The sequence below is a fragment of the Taurulus bubalis genome, assembly GCF_910589615.1.
Source record: "Taurulus bubalis genome assembly, chromosome: 11".
Taxonomy (NCBI): Eukaryota; Metazoa; Chordata; class Actinopteri; order Perciformes; family Cottidae; genus Taurulus; species Taurulus bubalis.
In genome coordinates, this window is record NC_136599.1 from 14,958,651 (window position 1) to 14,979,365 (window position 20,715).

A 20,715-nucleotide genomic window follows, 5' to 3' on the forward strand; every position below is an offset into this window, starting at 1 on the left:
GCGACAATAGAGAAAGGAAGCTTATTTGGCAGCTCTACAGTAATGGCAGCTTGATTGAAAGAGTTCTGCCTCTGCTTTCCGCTGTTTGTTGGCAATGTCACAACAGAGTGATGGATGACCTTGGAGAGTGAAGAGGAGGTCAGAGAAGAGATGGGATGAAGATGATGGAGAAGAGCGGTGGGTGAGAGGAGGATGGAGAGATGTAATCATTATTAATTTTCTGTGATCTAGTGGGGAATGGATGGCCAGTTAATTGCAAGGGAGATTTCTATGCCACTCAGTGAGAAATAAAATTTAAAAATATCTTGAAAAGAGCAACAGGAAGATGGGATTTGTGTACATCAACAGAGCCAAATTAGATGAAATTAAAGACCAAACAAGAGCTGAGCCTTTAATAAGGCAGTTTAAACCGACAGCATTAGGATTAAATGAGCCATTACGTTAACATGCATGCTTTGTCAGAAGAATGCTACAACAGCCACATAAAGAGTGAGAAGAAGGAAGGGTGAAGTGGGTGGAGGACTTAAGGAGACGATACAAATGAAAAGTGGGTTTAAAGAGGAGAGCACAGGAGAAGTGGAGGTGAGGAAGGAGAGAGTCAGAGTGGAGGAGGGAGGGTGAGATGTGATGGGAGGAGAGAGGCAGAGTGGAGGAGGGAGGGTGAGAGGTGATGGGAGGAGTGGAGGAATATGGAAGGAGAGGAGGAGGAAGGATGACAAAGGGTGACAGCTGTGATACTAATCCTATATATCCATTCAATTGCACACATACACACACACACACACACACACACACACAGACACACACACACACACACACACATGTGCAAGCTCTTCCAATCAGTGTGCATCATTGGTTCACTTTCTCCTTGTTCTTCTTCTTCTTCTGTCCTTTTATCAACTGCTTTAGTGGTTGTGGTTCTCTGGAGACAGGGGGCCAATTACAGTGTTCTAGTATTAAACCAGCCTCTCCAAAATGCCATTAGAAGCAGATGAATGAAGCAGGGCTAGTCAGGGTATTAGTACTTGTGTTAATGATCTATTGGAGCTTTCCTATCAGTGGCCCTTCCACAGTAACGGTGAGGGAGAGCCGAGTGGAGCAAATCAGGACGCTGCTTAACGATGTGGCACGCCGCCGCTTGTCATACCGCCATTCACAATTCACCAAGGGAGTGTGCTCGAGTACACACTCTTGGGAGTAAAATAAAAACAAAGAAGCTTGCAATAGACCGACAGAAAGGAAGGCAGACAGACAGACACACACCTTGAGTGGTCTGACAGAAGAGATCAGACTGAAAAAAGGGCACGGTCCAGTGGCTCCAGTCAGGAGGTAGGCCTGGCCAAAGAATATTCCAGTCATGCTGAGTAGGAGCAGTAAAGGGGAACACTATAATGGGTTGGGAGGGGAGTGCAAAGGAGGAACTGTGAGTGAGCGAGGGGCTGAGACAGACAGAAAGAGAGAAGTGGCACGGAAGGTTGCCATGTAATAAGGCTAACCCAGCCACCCAAACATGCTGATAGCACAGACTGATGACCTGAAACACCAGCACGCACACGCACGCACACACACACACACACACACACACACACACACACACACACACACACACACACACACATACACACACACACACACACACACACACACTTGCTGTGTGCACGGCATGGAGCCTCGTGGAGCTCCATTATCACAGGGGTGAGAGTCACTGACATCGAAGAAGATGCTTGATTTCACTTCTGCTGTGCAGCTGTCAACGATCCAATCCAAGCCCTGTTACCTGCTTCATTGGACAGGGTCAAAGGTCATGCCTGGGATGAATGCTTGCAGCTGGGCAGAGATGACCCCCCCACACTGTTCCTGAGTGTTTTTAAAAACTATTATCACCGCTAGAATGTCAACAGGCGCCATCAGAAGTCGGTCAATCACACGGAGATTGTAGAGTGAACAGCGCTGTGTTGAGATTTCAGGGCGTGGCCATTTCATTTTTCTACAAGAAAGCCTGACTGCAGAAAATTAGAATTACAAAAACCCAAATAACCCAAACATTTTGTATTATACTGTGGGTGTTGCTATCATTAGTAGAATATAATTGCTGTACACCATTGTGGCGAATACCCCCCTTGTCATCCATTAGATAGAAAATTGCACCCTTCCTTCAACTGCAAAATGTAGTAATTAGCATTAAGTAGACATGTTGGGTGTTGCCAAGGACTTTGAATGCTGAATAGGCTCTCGTATCGGTGGAGGGGGGGGGGGGACACACACAAGATCAAACCTCAAGATTCAAATCGTGTTTTGAGATTCACACATATTCTAATTCCCATCGTGCCACCCACCCACATATACATGAGAGACTTTTACTGTTTGCTTCATATCCCTATGTATTCGCATGAGGAGCTGCTGTGTTGTATATTTTATCTCAACACTGTGAGTCATGCAATTATTAATTCTGAAAGCTTCTCCGTTCTTTAATCGGATGTGCTGCGCTACTGGATTTGTGTTTGTACATATGTGTTGGTGTGTGTGTGTGTGTGTGTGTGTGTGTGTGTGTGTGTGTGTGTGTGTGTGTGTGTATGCATGTTCAAACATGTGTGCAGGTCTTGTGTCCTGTCATGCCTTGCTTTTAAATATTAACTACCTCCAGCTGTGAAGATGTGTAGGGGGAGAGGATGAGGGACGGAAGAAGGGGGGGGAGAAAAATAAATGAAAACATGCCCCCCTTTACCCCCTACTCTTCCCTCAGGGTTCGTCTGTCTGAAGAAACATCAGGCTGAAAAGAGACAGACAGAGGAACAGGCGGAGGATGGGGTGATTTAGACTTTATCAAAAGGAAGCACTCACTGGAAGAAATGGACTGATAGGCATTACACGAGAAAGGCAGTGAGAGATTATGAGGGTCAATGGATGGTAAAAGTGATGAGGGACGTCTGAGAAACAAGGTGATGCTGGTGGGGGTTTGATGATAAGGCCCCCTACGGAGTGAATTATTCATAGAAATCCCCTTCCTGTCGGCACAATTTGCCCTAAATTCACCCAAATTCATAATTAATTTGCACCCCCATACATTTGGTTTGTTTCCTGAGTGATGCGTCCATCTATACCTGGTGTCTGTGGTCGTCTGATTCTCTCCTTCACTCCTCCCCCTCCCCCTCTCCTCCCTCTTCCTCTCTCTGGCAGGGTCATACTTAATGCATGAGCCTGTTGCAGTGAGACAAGTCTCAGACCCACTTTGTCACTACAGCAGAAAAATACCACAAATCATGTGAAATAACACTGGCTACCTGTTTCTGGTCGACTCCACAATTCACTTCGAAACACAGACATGTCTTTCATCATTCACCGCAGTGAAGATTGCATTTCTTACAAGCCTTTCTCACGTTTTCTACTTAGGAGCTGAACCCTTTAATAGGAACTGTCCAAGAAGGATGAGTGCCCATTTTCCTGTCGCCTTTTTATCAGTCTTCTTCTTCTCAGCCCCCTCGGAAGCTGACACTAAAAGCTTTCTTCAATTCCCCTCCGATCACTTTTCACAGTACATTTCCTTTACTCTGCAGCTCTTCTTACTGTATTCAACACCTTTCACTCTGGCTTGGACATTAGGCAATATGACTGATTCATTTAATATTTGCAACTTAAATGGAAAATGGGCCTTACAGCACAGTGGGGTACCAGTGGTACTCATTGTTTAAAAGGCCAAGTAAAGTGTGTTTCAAGACCAATGATCCATGGTCAACTCCAAATGGAAATTTACAAGCAGAAAAAGCTGCAGAGCTATATAGTATCTGGAATCAGGGCACACAGACAGCACATTTATCAATACCACTATTAGCATAAGCTTGGCCGTTAGATAGCTACTCCCACTAGAGTAAAATGCTGCGATAGAAAGCACCCCAGACGCCATATTTTCCTCATTTTCCAAACGCCGGCACCTCTTCCGAAGACCCCGCCACACCCCCACTGTTCTGTCAAGGGTTAGGGGTTAAAATTGGAGTGACACAAAGCTGGATAAAATAAAGGTTGTCAGAGGAGCTGTGAGGGCAACCGCCCACTCTCTCTCTCTTTCTATCCTGGTTGCCATGACAACATGGTCTCCACACAGCATCCCCCCTTGTACATACAAATTCAGTTATTCACACACATGGACACCAACGGGTTTGCGGTATCACTTACATATGCACGCGCACGTACACACACTCACTCACTTGCTGCTGCACACTGACAGGCCCTTGCTCACTCACACAGGTGTAAGTACAAATACTGGATGTCTTCATATGTATACCATGTGCACACACACATAACGTTTAAGTTACTCAAAGATTTATAAAGTGAAATCATTTCCAGACTCATCCAGCTGAAAGTTAAAATACAAAACAGAAGTACAAGATTCCCAAAGTCTTCTACAAATCTCTACTGTCCCTCCCTTTTGAACGGCAAAAACATGCACACAGGCATCCCTCCTATGCCAAGGCTACAAAAGAAGTTACCTCTGGCGTGATTTATTTATTGATGTTTTTCCCCCTAAAGACACAGTGGGAATAGTAGAATAAAAGAAGTGGTGAATAATTGAACAAGAAGGCAGTGAACTCATTAAGACATCCGTGAGGACTGGAAAAAGAAAGGAAAGGTGGATGGAGGGACGGAGGGAAAGAAAACTGACAAAGAGAAAGAAGGGCATCACCGGCGGGAGATCAAACGGGGAATTGACAACAAAGTCAACAACAAAAAGTCTAAAAAATTCATAGGAATTGAAAACAAAGAGAGAAGGAAGTAGGATGGAAAGAACAAAAAAGAAAAAAGTGACAGATGTGGAAAGGGAGAGATCTGGTTATGGGATCACTGACCAGTAAAAGCTCTGCAACGATCAAAAACAGGGGTGTTACCCCGAATGTGATAGTGTATCATATCCCTGTGTGTGTGTGTGTGTGTGTGTGTGTGTGTGTGTGTGTGTGTGTGTGTGTGTGTGTGTGTGTGTGTGTATCAGTCAAGATCAGCCTGTATGTCAACAGGTCAGCTAATCTCTCTTGTCAGCTAATGGAGCCGGTCTTGCAGATGGAGTGCCGCCTGAAGCTCTCTCTCTGCTTCTAGCATGTTAGCTGCTGCTCACTTAAGTCCACAACTGATAAGGTAATTTGCTTATGGCTTATGGATTGTTATATAGTCACAGGAAATGGAGATATATGCCATCAATAAACCAAAAGGAAAAATAAACAGAATGGTAGGTTTGTGTGTTTGCGTAGATAAAATCATGACTGTAGTCTTTTGTATGGGAAGTTTAAATATATGCATGTTGGCAGTGCTGCATATAATATGAATCTCTTTTTTAATTTACTTGTAATCTCAATAAATATGGAAATAAAACAGACAGTTTGGTCTCACTGGAAAAAATAAACATTGACAACAACAAAGAAACAAATAGAATTGTTTCTGTACACTAAATGAGAAACATATGGATTACATATTCACATACATACATTCACACGCAAGCACAGAGTCTTCTTGCACTGCTGCACTGTTGCCTGTGGGCGTCATTTGCTTCATTAGCAGCAGCATCAGTCAGATTCTGCGCCTGCAGCACAAAGCGCAGTAATTACGAACACACCCTCCGTGTCAGGCAGAAGATATAAGATGCGATGCACACAAGCGCCTCCATGAACCCCACACATCCTCAAAGGCACATTGTTATGCACTCTGCGTATGTGCAGTATAGGAGCATGCCAACACATGAACAGCTTACGAATATACTTGAATGGTTTAGTGCACGTGGATAGTTAATGGCGATGAGTAAATAGGGGCAATTATGGCATTATGAAATTACGTGGACGATTAGGAGTGACCTTCTCTTGTTCCCCTCCCTGCTTCCTTTTATGCCTCCTGTTCAGTCCTACAGCTCTTTCTTTCTCTCTCTCTTTATCTCTCACAGTCAGCCTCTCCCCTTTTCTCCTGTTCCTCTGGAGCTAACAGCCTGGCTTGTGTTTTTCTTATTTGATGTGCATTTTGACCTTCACTGACAACTTTCTTTTCCTTTTCTTTACCTTTGTGACGACATACACTGTTTGTGTGAAGTGAAACTCAGTGGAGATCCTTCCGTAAACGTGTTTGTATGCAGCCATTTATCCCTTAGAGAGAAAATTTAGAGGGAGATCAGACAATTGTAATGTGTGTGTGTGCTTGTACAGCCTTTGGGGATCAAACTGGAGCTAGGCAGGCTGGTAAAAAAAAAGAAGCTGACATCAGTATAGTATCTATCAGTGTTAGCCCAGAAACCAGATGCAGCAGCTTAACACTGTTGGAGATGAAAAACCAGCTGGAACAACACAAACAGTATGCACCAGCACCAGAGGGAAATGGGCCACTGAAGCGCATTCTTGAATAACCATACCATGAAAGGGCACAACACATTACTTTATTTTTCCATACAGGTCACATTGTTATTTAAGTCAGCCACGCTTAAATACAGGATAAAGCAGCCGAGGAGAAAGCTATGAGCATCAAAGAGAAGGCTGAGGCGCTAAGGTTAACTAACGAGCCTCGGGCATGAATGGGAGCATGTGTGTGTGTGTGTGTGTGTGTGTGTGTGTGTGTGTGTGTGCGTGTGTGTGCGTGTGTGTGTGTGTCTGGGTTGCATCAAGTGTGCAGGTGGCGGCAGGTGGGTGTTGGCTGTTGTAGGTAGTGATGTCTGAGGAGGGGCTGCACAGTCAGTCATTCGGAAGACAGAGAGGGGGAGGGAACGGTCCCTTGGGTCAGGTGATAAGTGGCCCGTACAGGGCTCAAGGAATCAGCTGCCCGCAACCAGTGTGACACGCAAGGACACGTGGCTGCCTTCGCAGGGACCATCGGCACGCCACACCCCGAGGAGAAGGGCGGAATGTGTATACATGACCTACAACCTCCACCACAAAAGGTTAGAAGAAAAAAAACACTCAGTGAAGAAACAAAACCATGTCACAAATTTAACCAACGCAAAATTGTGGCATAGCTTTGTTTTGAAGAAATACATTTGTTCTTCATCCCGAGGTTTTCACAATATTTGTTTGCCCTGAGCTTTCCTGCAGGCAGCTCATTGCTAAGATTTAGACGTTGCCAGAAACATTTGTCAAGGTCTCCTTAGGTTGGATGTAATCCTGTCTTTTCGACCACTTCAGGGAAATGAGCTGCTGGCAGGCCAAGGTCATACACAGTGCTTTGCTCACACATTTGCATGGAAGAAGCCCAGTGGCACCACGACTGTGGGCTGATTCTTCTTTTCTTTTCTTTTTTATCCTGATGCTGGACTTGTGGAAGCATGAAGAAATCACACATGACATTACAGAGAGTCTCTGAATAAAAACATACATCAGTATCAGTACTGTACAAACACACATCTGCACTGCCACAGTTGCTTTGTTAATCAAAGCAATGCTAACTAAGAAATATACAATTTTGTAAATTCTTTACAACAAAAGCAAATTAAAACAGCTGCTGAAATAGCATATAGCATACCAATCGAATGTCACAAGTGAATTGACTACATTAGAGGTGTAGGTGATGCCGTCTTAGTAAAACAGCTCACAGAACCAGACCATTTGCATTTTCAAAATGATTAACTAGTTCAAACAACGGCTTCTTGGCAATCCCATTAACTTTGTTAAAAGTTGCACAAGCAGCACTTCCCCTTAAGTGCTCCTCGTCTAATCAAATACAAAGTCTTCTGGGGCTGAGGAAGGAGATGTAACGCCCCTAAACAGCGAGTAAATGTTTTTCGAGTAGAATCACAGAGGAAAGAGAGGATGGTGGTGTCTGTGGACGAGAAGGAACAGAAAAGGAGTGAAGAGGAAGATTCAGTATTTCAACTCTCTTCAAACTGTCTAGTCTCGCAAGTCCAGAATAACATATTAAAATTGATCACAGTTTCATAGACTGTGGAGAATTTATCTAACATAACTCCACCTTCCAGCACTCTGTCTACTTTTGGACACAACTAAAACCACATTTTATATAAGAGCCAATGTACTGAGTGAGACATTTTATTGATTTGTTTGTTGTTCAAGATGGTAATCATTTTTCTTTTCTTGCTGTGTTTGCACTTTGCTGTATTTCTTTTATGCTTCCAGCCTCACACCACACTGCAGTGACACGTCAATTGTGTCAGTGCAAATTCAAAAAAGTGTCAGTCAGACTTGCAGAACTTCTAATGGTAAAATTCACATGATTCAAGTCATCTTAGTGAATTGCTTTTCTCTGTAAACATGTTATCTACTATAGGCCGTAGTGATGAACCTTTATGCAGTTCAACCCTCAGTTGTAAGGACGTAATATGTTTTACATTTCTTTCAGCAGTAATGCAGTGTAGATATGTGGTTTGTTTTACTGTAGTTTTGTTGAGCATACGTTTTGTGTTAAAAAAAAAGCGATATACAAGTACAAATTATTATTATATAAGTGTGTGCACTGGCTTATAAAACAATGCCCCACTGGAGTTGCGTATTGTCTCTACCTCAGCTTGTTTCTGCCTCTCTCATCTCTCAGTGTCATCAACACACATGAGGAAAACCGCAAAGCTCAGATATGTGAAGACTCACACACACGGTCGCTCAAACCTGCACACAAACACACATGCACAGAGCAGCAGTCTGAAGGTTGGTTTAGGTAATTGTCTGGCGAGACAAGTCAGTTTACGGGGATTTGCCTGCCATTCAAATAAGGCTGAGCGAGGGTTGAAGCCGGCAGAGAGACATGGGGAACAGAGTTTGCATGGTGATATGGCTCCTGGGCTTCATACATGGGCTCATCTTATTTGCACCTGTGTGTGAGTGTGAGTGTGAGTGTGAGTGTAGTTAGGATGTGACGTGTCAGTATTGTTATGCATGACTCATGTGGTTTGTTGTAGAATCTGTCCTGTGTGTGTGTGTGTGTGTGTGTGTGTGTGTGTGTGTGTGTGTGTGTGTGTGTGTGTGTGTGTGTGTGTGTGTGTGTGTGTGTGTGTGTGTGTGTGTGTGTTTTAGTCGTCTTGTGTGGGCATACATCTGTTCACAGTCCCATTGGGGACTTGATTTCCTTATGGGGACAAAATGCACATCCTCATAATGTTAATCATAACATTTTTGAGTGAAGACTTGGTGAGGATTAGGCTGGTTTCACGGTTATGGTTAGGGCAAGTGTCCAGGAAATGAGTGTAAGTCAATGTATGGTCCCCAAAGTCATGAAAACATGTCTTTTTGCATGCGTGCGTGCGTGCGTGTGCAATGTCTAGAGCTAGGTGTCAATACCCCTGCCTCCCTTTCCTCACCCTACTATCACCATGACAACCTCCTGACTCCAGCTCAGCCGCACAGAAAATATTTCTCTCTCCTCCCCCTCCTACATGTTCATCCTCCTCCCCCCCTCTTTTTTTCTCTCTCTCTCTCTCTCTCTCTCTCTCTCTCGCTCTCTCTCTTTCTCTCTCGCTCTCTTTTATACTATCTACCTTCATCTCCTGTCTCCTGTGTCTCCATCTCCTGCTCTTCCCCCATCACTAGCTTTCTCCAGTTCCCCTGTTATGTCTACATATGCCTCCCATTCTTGAAAGAGTTCCTCCTTCCTGACTGTCGTCTTTGCTGAAAGTCTGTCTGTTTTTTGTGCTCTTCTATCTCTTTCACTTCTGTTCTCTATGCCCTGCTCCCTGCTGATTGCCTCTCACTCCTCAATATAAAACTCCCTTTTCCTCTCTGTGAACTCTTTCACCCGACCCCTCGCTCACAGTCCTTTTCTCCTTCCTCATAGAAAGAAACTTATGCTTATGGGACATTGTCTTCCATCTGTGCTGCACTATATCTTCATTACAAGCCTCCTAGCTAACAGCCAACATTATACACAATGTGATTACAGGTAGCATTCTATCAACCTCTGCCATCAACTTGGATCAAGCCTGAGAGAGACTGTCCAGTCTTAGGGGAAATTTGCAGGCTGGCGCAGCATCGATACAGTCCCTCGACTCTAAGTGTCTGACTAACTCCCAGCGCATCTGTTATCATTATCATCAGCAAACCATTTCTGCTCTGTAACTAAATCCAATCATTACCGATGGAGTCCGCAGCGGAAATCTATTTGAGGAAGGGCAGCTTGTGCTCTCCAACAGAGGAGGGCCAAACTCCATCAAAGGCTGCAGTGTTATCTACTGTGCGCAGGCCTGTCTCTGCTGCAGACCCCTGTCTCTGCAAATCCCCCTCCCCATGAATCCACACAGCCCCTCCACACACCAGTGTGTCGTGGTAAAGAGATCAAGGACGTGACATTTTACAGAACGCGCCGCAATTTGAAATATGAAAGAGAGTAAACAGACCTGTTCCATCCCGCCTATGTTTGCGTTTGTGTGTGTGTGTGTGTGTGTGTGTGTGTGTGTGTGTGTGTGTGTGTGTGTGTGTGTGTGTGTGTGTGTGTGTGTGTGATCATGGGAGTGACAAGTAAATCTGTCTTTATATTATCTATTCAAGGAGGCAGACAGAAAAAAAAGAAAAGTGAGGAAGCCGTTATATCGCCACTCTATTAATATTGTTTTGCAGAGCTTCACTGCGCCTCTCCTTCCTCGCTCCCCTCCTCCTGCATCAGCTTTTCTTTCCCCCTCCTCTTCCTCCTGGGGTACTGCCCCGTGCACTGAAGCCCCAGTGTGGCCGCAACTCCACTGCTTTCTCTCATCTCACTTTCCCTCTCGTTTTGCTTCAGTTATAAAAGATGACAGAAAGGGTTCGGCTCTATTTCCAGCGAGCGAGAGGGAAAAGAAAAGCGGATAGAAACTGAGAGAGTGGCCACAGGGATGCAGAGGAAGCTGTGGTGACCTTTCCCTGCGGCTAAACAACCGGTTGATGAGCTTTCCATAGAGTCAGGCCAACAAGGTCTGACATTCCACATCTATACTGTAGACACAAACAAAACAAAGATGCTCACGGCCAGCTGTTGATACCACAGTCAAATATATGAGAAAAATATGTATTCTTAATAATAATAATAATAATAATAATAATAATAATGTTATTTATAGAGCACCTTTCATACGTAAAAGAAATTCAAAAACACTGGGTTCTTGTCGGTCAAATAATTTAAAATACTACGGTTTATAAAGTAATGAATGCTTTAGGGCCAAAATACATTTTCAATCTTCTGCTACATCAGGAACTCTGCAGACATCTTAGTTTGTCTGGGACCAGCTGTCTGTTCCTAGAGTCAGAACTAAACAGGGAGAAGCAGTGTTCAGTTCTAATGCACCATATATTTGGAACAAACTCTCAGAAAACTGCAGTCGAGCACAACTCTCTTTTCTTCTAAATCTAGAATCGACTTTTCTGTTTTCCGCTGCCTTTATTAAATAACTTATTACACTGCAATGTCATTTTTGTTCCTGCATTTTATACCTGTCTTATTGTATTTTAGCTTGTTTGTATTTTCTATACTGTTGGATTTTTAATGATTTATACTTATACTAAATACTATGTATTTAAATGTCCGTATATAATATGTTTCTTTAGCATTTAGTTTTTTTATGTTTTATGTCCAGCACTTTGAATAGCCTTGTTGCTGAAATGTGCTGTATAAATAAACTCACCTTGCCCTGCTATAGTGGCATATATCTAAATCATCTCCATCCCATGATAGCGTGGCTTATAACCTGCTGAGCGTGCGGGTTCCTTTATAGGAATGGCTAGTGCACGTCGGCAACTCCTGCCAGCGTGCACTAGCCTACAAACACAGCTTTTGCGTGATAACATTTCTCAAACACCTCCAAGTTTTTTTCCTTTTATTCAAACTGAAAGGAGAAACCAGCTTTTCTGTCACTTGTGGAGGCGGACAGCCACACAGACCGGCTGAGGGACCAAAACACAGGCAACTGTATGTCTGACGGCCGCACGGCTAGTAACAGCCCTGTCAGTAACGTTTACTGTTGGATTGTTCCCCCTCTGAACCAAGCATTGGTCAAAGTCATAAATAAAACACAGACTTTCTGGAGTACTAGATGGAGGAGGAGAGGAAGACGGAGTGGGAAATGGAAAGACTGAAGGGAAGGTGGGAATGAAGAAGAGACAAAGCTACAAATACGTTAAAGATGGATGATAAATGGCCCACCTTGAGAATGAAGTCGTCCCAGCTGATTTCATCCCGTCAGTTCAGTCTGTAGGCAGTCCTACTATTTGTGTTTGGGGTTGGACTCCTTATTTAATATACGACACAGAGTCACTCTGTACACAGCCTAAGAAGATTATGGTGAGCTACCTGTGGGTGTGAGTGTGCGTGTGCGTGTGCATGTGCGAGATTGGCAGGTGTGCATCTGCCGCCTGCACGCGCTGACATTTTAATCGCTACAGGATCTCTATCCCTTACCCTCCCATATCTCTCTCTCTCTCTGCTCCTTGTATCTCTTTCTCTTTATCTTCCCTCATTGTCCCCCCGTCTTAACCTCCACACTCTCACACGTCCTGCTTGTTGCCCTGAGCAGGATCACACTTTAACAGTGAAATTAACATTTATTTAAAGGTTACTATGATAAACTTTGTTTCTTTCTCTCCTAGTATTACACATTCTCTCCTGCCCCACACTACCATGTAAGGCCTGGAGGGTGAGGTCTTTTCTTACGTGTGTAATTACCTCATTAAGCTCGTTAACAATATCCAGGCTTTCTGTCTCTTCTCTCCTGTTGCTATCTCCATGTGGGTTTTTTTCTGCTCTTCGTCTTCTCTCTCTCTCTCTTCATCTCCCGCCTTCCCCCGATGTGACATCTGGCCCTCTGAATAAATCTATTTTTCCTTCTTGTTGCTCATGTGTTTTCTCTTGGGATTTGTGCCTTTTATCTTTTCCTCGTATTAACAAGAAGCCTCACCCCGTGTCTCCTTATCACTTCCTGCTACATCACTGGGTCCTCTCTTCAGCACAGATTTCTATAAATGATTTACAAAAATTGTTACACATAAAGTGTGACCTACAAGTTTGGCCACAAAACACAATTGCTCAATTCTTCCTGCTGTGCAACAGAATGGTGGCTGATGTAAACAGACAGTTTTATAGCTAAATATAGTCTCGTTATTGCAGCTCAGGCACTGTGGGAGCCTCTCTGTAGCGCCATGCCCAATTACCCCTGATCAATTCAGGGAGCAAACTCAAACATCTCCAACATCAACCTGATTTAAAAGTCTGCATTCCGAAGAGGCTAACAAGAACCGATTCAAAGACATCCATCTCTTCAGGTAGTGCGTGGAGTGTGCAGCAGGTAAGCATGGCCTGATTTATTCTGGCTATGAGCAGATAAGGATAAGGAGGGATGTGGGTCATAAAGTGGAAATAAAACAGCATAATAGGTTATATAAACCCTTACTTTACTGTGTTCAGTCTCCCTGACATGCAAATTATTTGCAATTTGGCCGAATAAATATAATGAGATGGGGAGGCATCCCGAAATATATTAAGCATCTAGTTATCCAAACTGAAAAATGTAAAATGTTTCAACCCAATGATGAATAAGTGTAATAGGGGCCATAGACAGAGTAAAAAAACACAAAACCAAACAGATGAAATAGAATACATTACATGCAATGGCAATAACTACAATTATGATGGTGTTGATGAGAAAGCAAGAGGCGATAATAATCTCTGTTTCATCGGCAGCTGAGGCATTCTGCAGTCGCGCATGGGTTGAAAAATCACGTGATCTTTACGGTCATGAAAACGTTTCCCCCCTCGCTTCCCATGTGCTTTTTGACAATCTTTACAGTCACTCTCAATACAGGCTAAAATGCCAAAAGCTAAATAAATAACACACTGTTTCTTGCATTTGATATATAAAAAGTCATAAGGGCGTTCTGAAAGATGGAGCTGCCTTCTCAGAGGGGAAATAGGCAACACAACTCTTGTTACACATAAAAACTATCTCAAAGAGCACACCTCTCTAACTCTTATCTGTATACACCTTTGCCTCTGACATTTCTTTACTCCTTGACATTTACAGTTTCTCTGTACTTCTGCATAAATCTCTCCTGCTGCTCATAATCAACTTCACTCTTTATCTTCTCTTACAATCCTCCCTCTTGGTCTCCATGCCTCCTCTTGTCTGGCATTACCCTGTTTTAACCTGGCCTGCCCTTCAACCGCTCTCCTCCAGCCAGCGTCTGCACGCATGGGGTGGGCGTAGTGTGTAATAGGATGGCACAGTAGGTGAGATTAAATTAGGCCAGTGTATGGGGGATTACAACCCACTCAAAACCTGATCCCCTCCCACTCTCTGTAATCCAACCCTAATGAATATATCATGGCTGACACAGCAGATAAAGCGCCTGTTAGAAACTACAGTCACAACATCATAGAGACACACAGACACAAATACAGACAATACTTGAGGCCACTGTGTCTGTTCAAGTGTGTATGGGTGCTTGTGTTTCATGCCCCATCTATTTCATTTATGGTTCATTCAAAAGAAGTGTAGCAATAGAGTGGGGAAGAGACAAGTGAAACAAAATCAATAAACGTAAACAGTCCAAATAAATAAGCGTTTAGATGGATTCAGAACACAATCAAACCACACGGTGTGCCACTTAGTCAATGTCTAGCAGTCACATTCAATTCAGCAGACTAACTCTAATGCCTCAAAAAACACAGTTGTTGTATGTTTGTTCTGCCAACTATGCGTCTCTTGACAGAAACATAACAAACATTGCTTCCCATCTTATCAGTACAATTTAAAGACTTAATTATTCTACAACTGAGGCACGGAATTTCAAGACCTAATTTTCAGAGTTCAGGGAACATCATCTTAATCAGTAAACTCTTGAGTGTGCTTCTGTGATGCTACAAATTACTGGATATGCTCTGGCATAAGCCTCAATGTTTCAATCCAGTCCAGGCTTTCAGAGAACATAAAGGAACATGGAAACTACTTGAATGTGATCGTGCTCAGTGCCAGAATGCAAATGTCTGTCAGGATAACTTCCTCAACTTTGGTTAACTGAGACTTGCAGCCTCCACACGAAACAGACATTCCTGCTTTATTATGCCTATGGTTGTAAAGCATTTTGGTCAGCTGATGTTTATTTAAATGAGCTATAGATTGATGACTGTCAAATGCTACCTGTGCAAAATTTGCACTTGTACGTATGAAGGGTGGCTGATCATCGCTTTTCCATTAACAGTATTGACAGAATATTTTTTTTTTTCCCCGAAGCTTAAGAATTGGCAAAGGAAAAACCATTCTAAGCTAGAATGAAAGTCGTGCCAAGGAGATTGAGAAACATTGTCAAGGGGAAACAGAGCACAGTTAGAAAAAGTTTAGTGGAACAATATGATGTAACTTAGAGCAAAGCAACAGTGCAGAAGTTTCCTACAGTTCTGAGATACATCATGCCCCCAAGTTTCATTAAAAATGCAGCTCGCCTCTCAGCAACAAATCAATAAATCAGTAAACCAATGCTGTCATGTCCCGTTAATAAACAGCCTGTCCAATGTAATCAAAGCCAGAATGGTGTCATGGTCCAAGTTGTCCTTAACAAATAAACCATCTTATATAACAAATAAACATATTCATTTATAAGGTTAGTGGTGCTAAATTCGCTATAATGTCATTTATATAAGGTAGAATAATGAAGGTTAAAATATATATTTAGTTTAATTTTAAATTGTTTTGTTTAATCAGTGTATCTAACTCCATCGGAGATGAAGATAAGCTATAAACCATGACAAGAGTTTGAAAAAGATGAACATTAATAAGCTTCTGTAATAAATTAAATGACAAAGAGCTTTACGGTAGAAATATAGAGAGGCAAAACAAAAGCATTAATAACTTTCTGTGAAGCAGAACATAATCTATTTTACTCAGAAGCGATTCAACTTCAGACTTACTGTATCTCAGCAATGTGGCCATCAGATACTTCATATCATCTTTCACAAATGAAAGGCTATAACCAAACTTTGGTATTTCATGATAGATAATTCATTCATGAGGTCATCTCATACTGGTCACTGCTAGTGATGAGACATGCACGCACACAAATGCGCAGAGAAACATCTTTGAAAATCAACAGTACACTTCATAGACGGAGTTTTGACACACACTGGACAAAGGGTCAATTTAGTCCAAATATAGTCACTGATGTGAACAATAAAGCCTTTCTGATAGAGTTGACTCTGTTCCAGATGGAGTGACACTAAGGGGAATTCTCCATTTCGCTGAAACAAAGACATGATTTTGTCCAAGACAGAAAAAGGATGAAGACAACATCATGGAGGCAAAGACCAGTGCCGTCATCAGTCTCACATCTCCCCGAATTCATAATTCTTATCATGTGTATTTATTAATGTGTTCTGCTTTGCAGCCTTGCACCTTAATTCAACATTGTTTTTGCTCCATAATAATAAAAATAAATAACACATTTATTTTATTTCCTCAATTTGAGATTTATTCTCCAATACCAGGGGCCTCCAATTGCATTATTGGTTTGGCAGTAATTAATTTTTGTCCTGGTTTCAAGTAATATCCCCGATGGGGTTCCAGTTTAGTAATTTTAACCACCAATATCATATTTGTCACACATGGGAAATCTACAATTTGTACTCTCGCATGCCATCACTTCTGAAAGCTGTAATAAGGTAATTCACTCTGCCAAAATTAAATTCATTTCTATACATGACGCCTCTATTTGTGCCCTATTCTCCATCACGGCTTCAATTGTATAATAGGGGTGGATTTATGAGTCTTTGTGTGTGTGGGAACGCAATCAGGAGCTTCAGTCATTATTTGGATTAAGACCCTGATGTGGGCTTCTCTGTCCACCGCTGCATGAATAGTGATATGACAAACGAAACCAAAAGGCTGCATGGCGAGTAGGGGAAAGAATACAAATACAGAGGCAGTAAAAGGAAAAATGGATTACCTAGGTTCAAAGGTTTGCTATAGCTGTCTAGGCAGAGAGAACAGGACTCTTAAATGACAGCTGGAACAAGGTTGTTCAGAGACAGACTTCTTCCAGACTTCTTTGTGTCATCTTACATAACAGCCTTTATATTTTCACCATCCTGCTGTCTTTTAAATCAGTCCTTTCCATCTTTAGGGTTTTCCTCCCTGCATGCTTCCTTTCACCTCTGCAAATTTCATTCTCCCTTTATCCTTCCCTCCTCCTCCATTCTCTAATCATTTAGCCGTGGCTGACCTGTCAATCCATCTGACCCTTAGCTCCCTAAATCGCCACAATGTATTCTCCACCAAAACCTGACACCATGTCTACACGATCCCCCCTACTTGACACCCAGCGGGCTGACTCCCATCTGCGCAGTCTAAATCAAACAGCCTCCAAGCTGCAACCAGGGGGGTTGGGGAGGGGACTGACTCTCCATCTTGACGGCATCCTGAAGGTGCACATGCAACCTCTGCGCACACACATGCACGGCTTTAAAAAGGCGTACGCACACTGAAAGATGAGTCAAGGGAGTTACCGCTCACAAGCCTTTGAATCTGCGATTTAGAGTTGGGAACTTTACAACTATTATTCTCAAAGGAGGATAAAAAGGAAACCAGAGATGAAACAGTTATTGTTGACACTTCAGTCGAAAAGATAGTTTCCTCTCTCTTAACCCTTATGTTACCCCGCCGCTGCTTTAATGGCTGAATCCCCAAAAGTGGAAAGTGCGCTCTTTGATCAGTAGCTAGCAGACGCTTAAGTAATCAGGCCGGGGAGGCAACACTACAGAATCTTTAATTTGGCGCACTGCAACAGGATCTCTGCAGCGTGTATTTGAAGAGGGTTTTTTTGTGCGAGTTGCAGAAGTTGTGCTTGTTCAGATGTGGTAATGTGTGTGTTGATACATCGTGTTTGTCGAGCAGGATGACTAGCAAAGATGCCCTGAGGCAATAACAGGTGGCTTAAGAGCGAAGGGCTCGCGCAGCACTGCTCTTCCCTGGAGTTGCTCCTAACAGATTGAGAGCAGATCACTCCACTCCTCCTACACAACACCAGCTCTCCACCTCAACTGCAGGACTAAAGGCATTTGGAAACAAGCCAGACTCTGACATTATCATTCCATAAAAATGTATAGTGAAAAAGCGTAAATATCTGACCACACATTACTTTTCTCTTTTAATCTTCGTCAATCAGAATGCTCCTTTTTTTTTATCTTTTCTCCTTCCACGTCGATAGTTCTTTCCTTTGAAACAGCCCATCCTCCCTTGTGACCTTGCCCTTTGCAGTACCTTATGTGATCCCTCCATCTCTCTCGGTCTACTTTCTTCAGCAGTGAACATGCATTAAAGGATGCAATGGGATTTGCATTTCAAAAGGAAGTCCACCTTTTTCTCTTTCTCTGTTATCTTTTCTCTGTTGCTTACACCATCCTCCACTGCCCTTTCTCTCTCTTTCCATTGCAGATCCCTGTCCATCTCTCCTCACGGAAATCCCCATTTCCATCCATGTCTTTGATGGAACAGCTCAATTAACCACCCCGTGTCCAGGGGGAGATTACATTCTGCACCATACTGTAGCGTGAGTAATCATACACTCCAAGTCTAGCTAGCTACTCCGACAACAACATCCCTGCTAGCAGCTCCCAACACAGTGCAGAGATCGGGCTGTCGCTGCCATACAAACCCTCCTGCATTAAATAGTATGGTAATGTCACCAGCAGTGGGTCTCTGGGGCACTGCTGCCACAAAGAGGATGCACACATACCCATTCACTCCAACACGCCCTCTTCAGCAGCAGCTGTATCTTGATCTATTGTGTGAATGTGTGCAGTGCAGTATGTTTATGGATGTCGTACAGATGGTAACAAGTCATTGTCAGGCGCAGTGCCTTCCCTCCCCTCCAGTCCCTTGTCTGGGTTCATCTGGGACAAGCTGCAGGCTATGGAGGCATGGAGGGAGGCAGGGAGGGAGAGTCTAGGTTCAGTGCACCACTAGCACACACATGCACTCACATAACATGAGCAGACATACGTGTGTATAGTCACATCTTTAGTATAGGGGTGCATGCTAGGAGCAGCTACACAAAGGTATACAACAAAACACCAGACATACTCAAACAACCGAGAGACAGAACAAGCTCACAGTCTTTAGCATCTGCTTTTGACACTACAGTTTCCTACATCATTAACACAACATGAACATCGTCTATTTTATGCTTTTGGGCAGAACAGATGCGTAACAGGCCACAGAGGGTGGCAGCAGGCAGCTGCATGGCATTGGGCCAGGTGAGTGCCTCCTTTTCATGGGCACACCTCCACATAGTCTGCTGCGAGCGCTGCCCCACCCTTATTTTCACTTCCCCTGATATCTCCTCCCGTATAAATATCTCACTCATTCTGTCTCCTGTTGATATCACAATCTCTCTTCCTTTCTTTTTTCGATGATTGTCTTTCTTCCCTATAGTTCCGGGTTACTCTGCTTTGGCAAAACAGACCTACTGCAGCTACAGGAGATAAGATTGGTAGACGACAAAATTGTTGCGTGTTCTCCGCTGTGTCGTTGACCATACAGCTGAGTTACAGCCTCCACATAAAGGAAAATCATAGCAGTACATTGTAATCATGGGCAGTACTTCACATTAAGCCACTCAGCTATTAGCTGGGGGAGGGGAATGTGGAGAGAAAATGAATTAAAATAGCATGCCGGCAGGAGAGCTAAGGCATATAATTTGCCTGAGAAATTATCACCAGTTTGCAGAAAAATGCCCGGTGTAATATTAATTTCAAAAGGAGCTGATTTAAAGCGCATTGTATATTTTTCAAATTTGGTGGGAAATTGTAAAGAACGGCTGTCTGAAGAACTATATGTAACAGATTTAAAGTGCTGTTTAATATACGACACAAACTAAAAATCTTTTTTTTTTACACAAGTAATCCAAATAGACATATCAGACAACACATTGTAAAATGATTTTATAATGTGGCTGATAAAGTGTTCAAAGGCATGATACAATAGTATAGAACACTGCTGTATATTCAATATTAATGTTCGAGGAGACCCTGTTGCATGCAATGCACTGGATGTTCAATCAGCAACATAAATATACAAAAGCAAAAGGAAAAACATTTTCTCTAAAAGTAATCTGTACCAACAGGTTATCTATGACACCTGTCTTCAAGACACTCAGTTTATTTGTACAAGTGATGCAGTGTATGGTATCATTAATCGCAACCCCCACTACCACGTCAATAAAGATTTGTTTTAAAATCAGTGTAATTATTCTTTTTCTAAACTCAGTGTGTTGAAATAGCTGTAATTTCATAGTTTCCTCAACATCAACACACCTGATGTGAATAAGACAAATTGTCAGAGAGAAGACATATAGAAATAGCTGTTAAAGTTATTACATGAACATGTCATATTCAACTGTTAGTGGGAGATGAAGCAAAGGTGCAATTCCAGAACAAGCCACCTCCACCTAACGCCTAATTAATCCGCTAACCAGTTCTCTGCCGCTCTCAAGCTGTTCATGACAAACTGTGCGTCTCATCACAAAGAGATCCTCTTACCTTCTCTGGAAACTCCTTGCGTCTTTTTCCCCCTCTCTTCCTTATATACTTGTGCCTTTTCTTCCTCTTCTCTATGAAATTGATTGCGTCCCTCTCCTCTCTGCTGATGCTGCAGTGATAGAAAACACACCCTCCTCCGGCCGCTCTCTTTCCCCCTCCCTGACTCTCATTGGCTGCCTGTTAGAGGTGACATCACCCTTCTTCTCTGCCTCCCTGCCTCCCTGCCTGCCTGCCTGCCTGCCTGCCTGCCTGCCTGCCTGCATC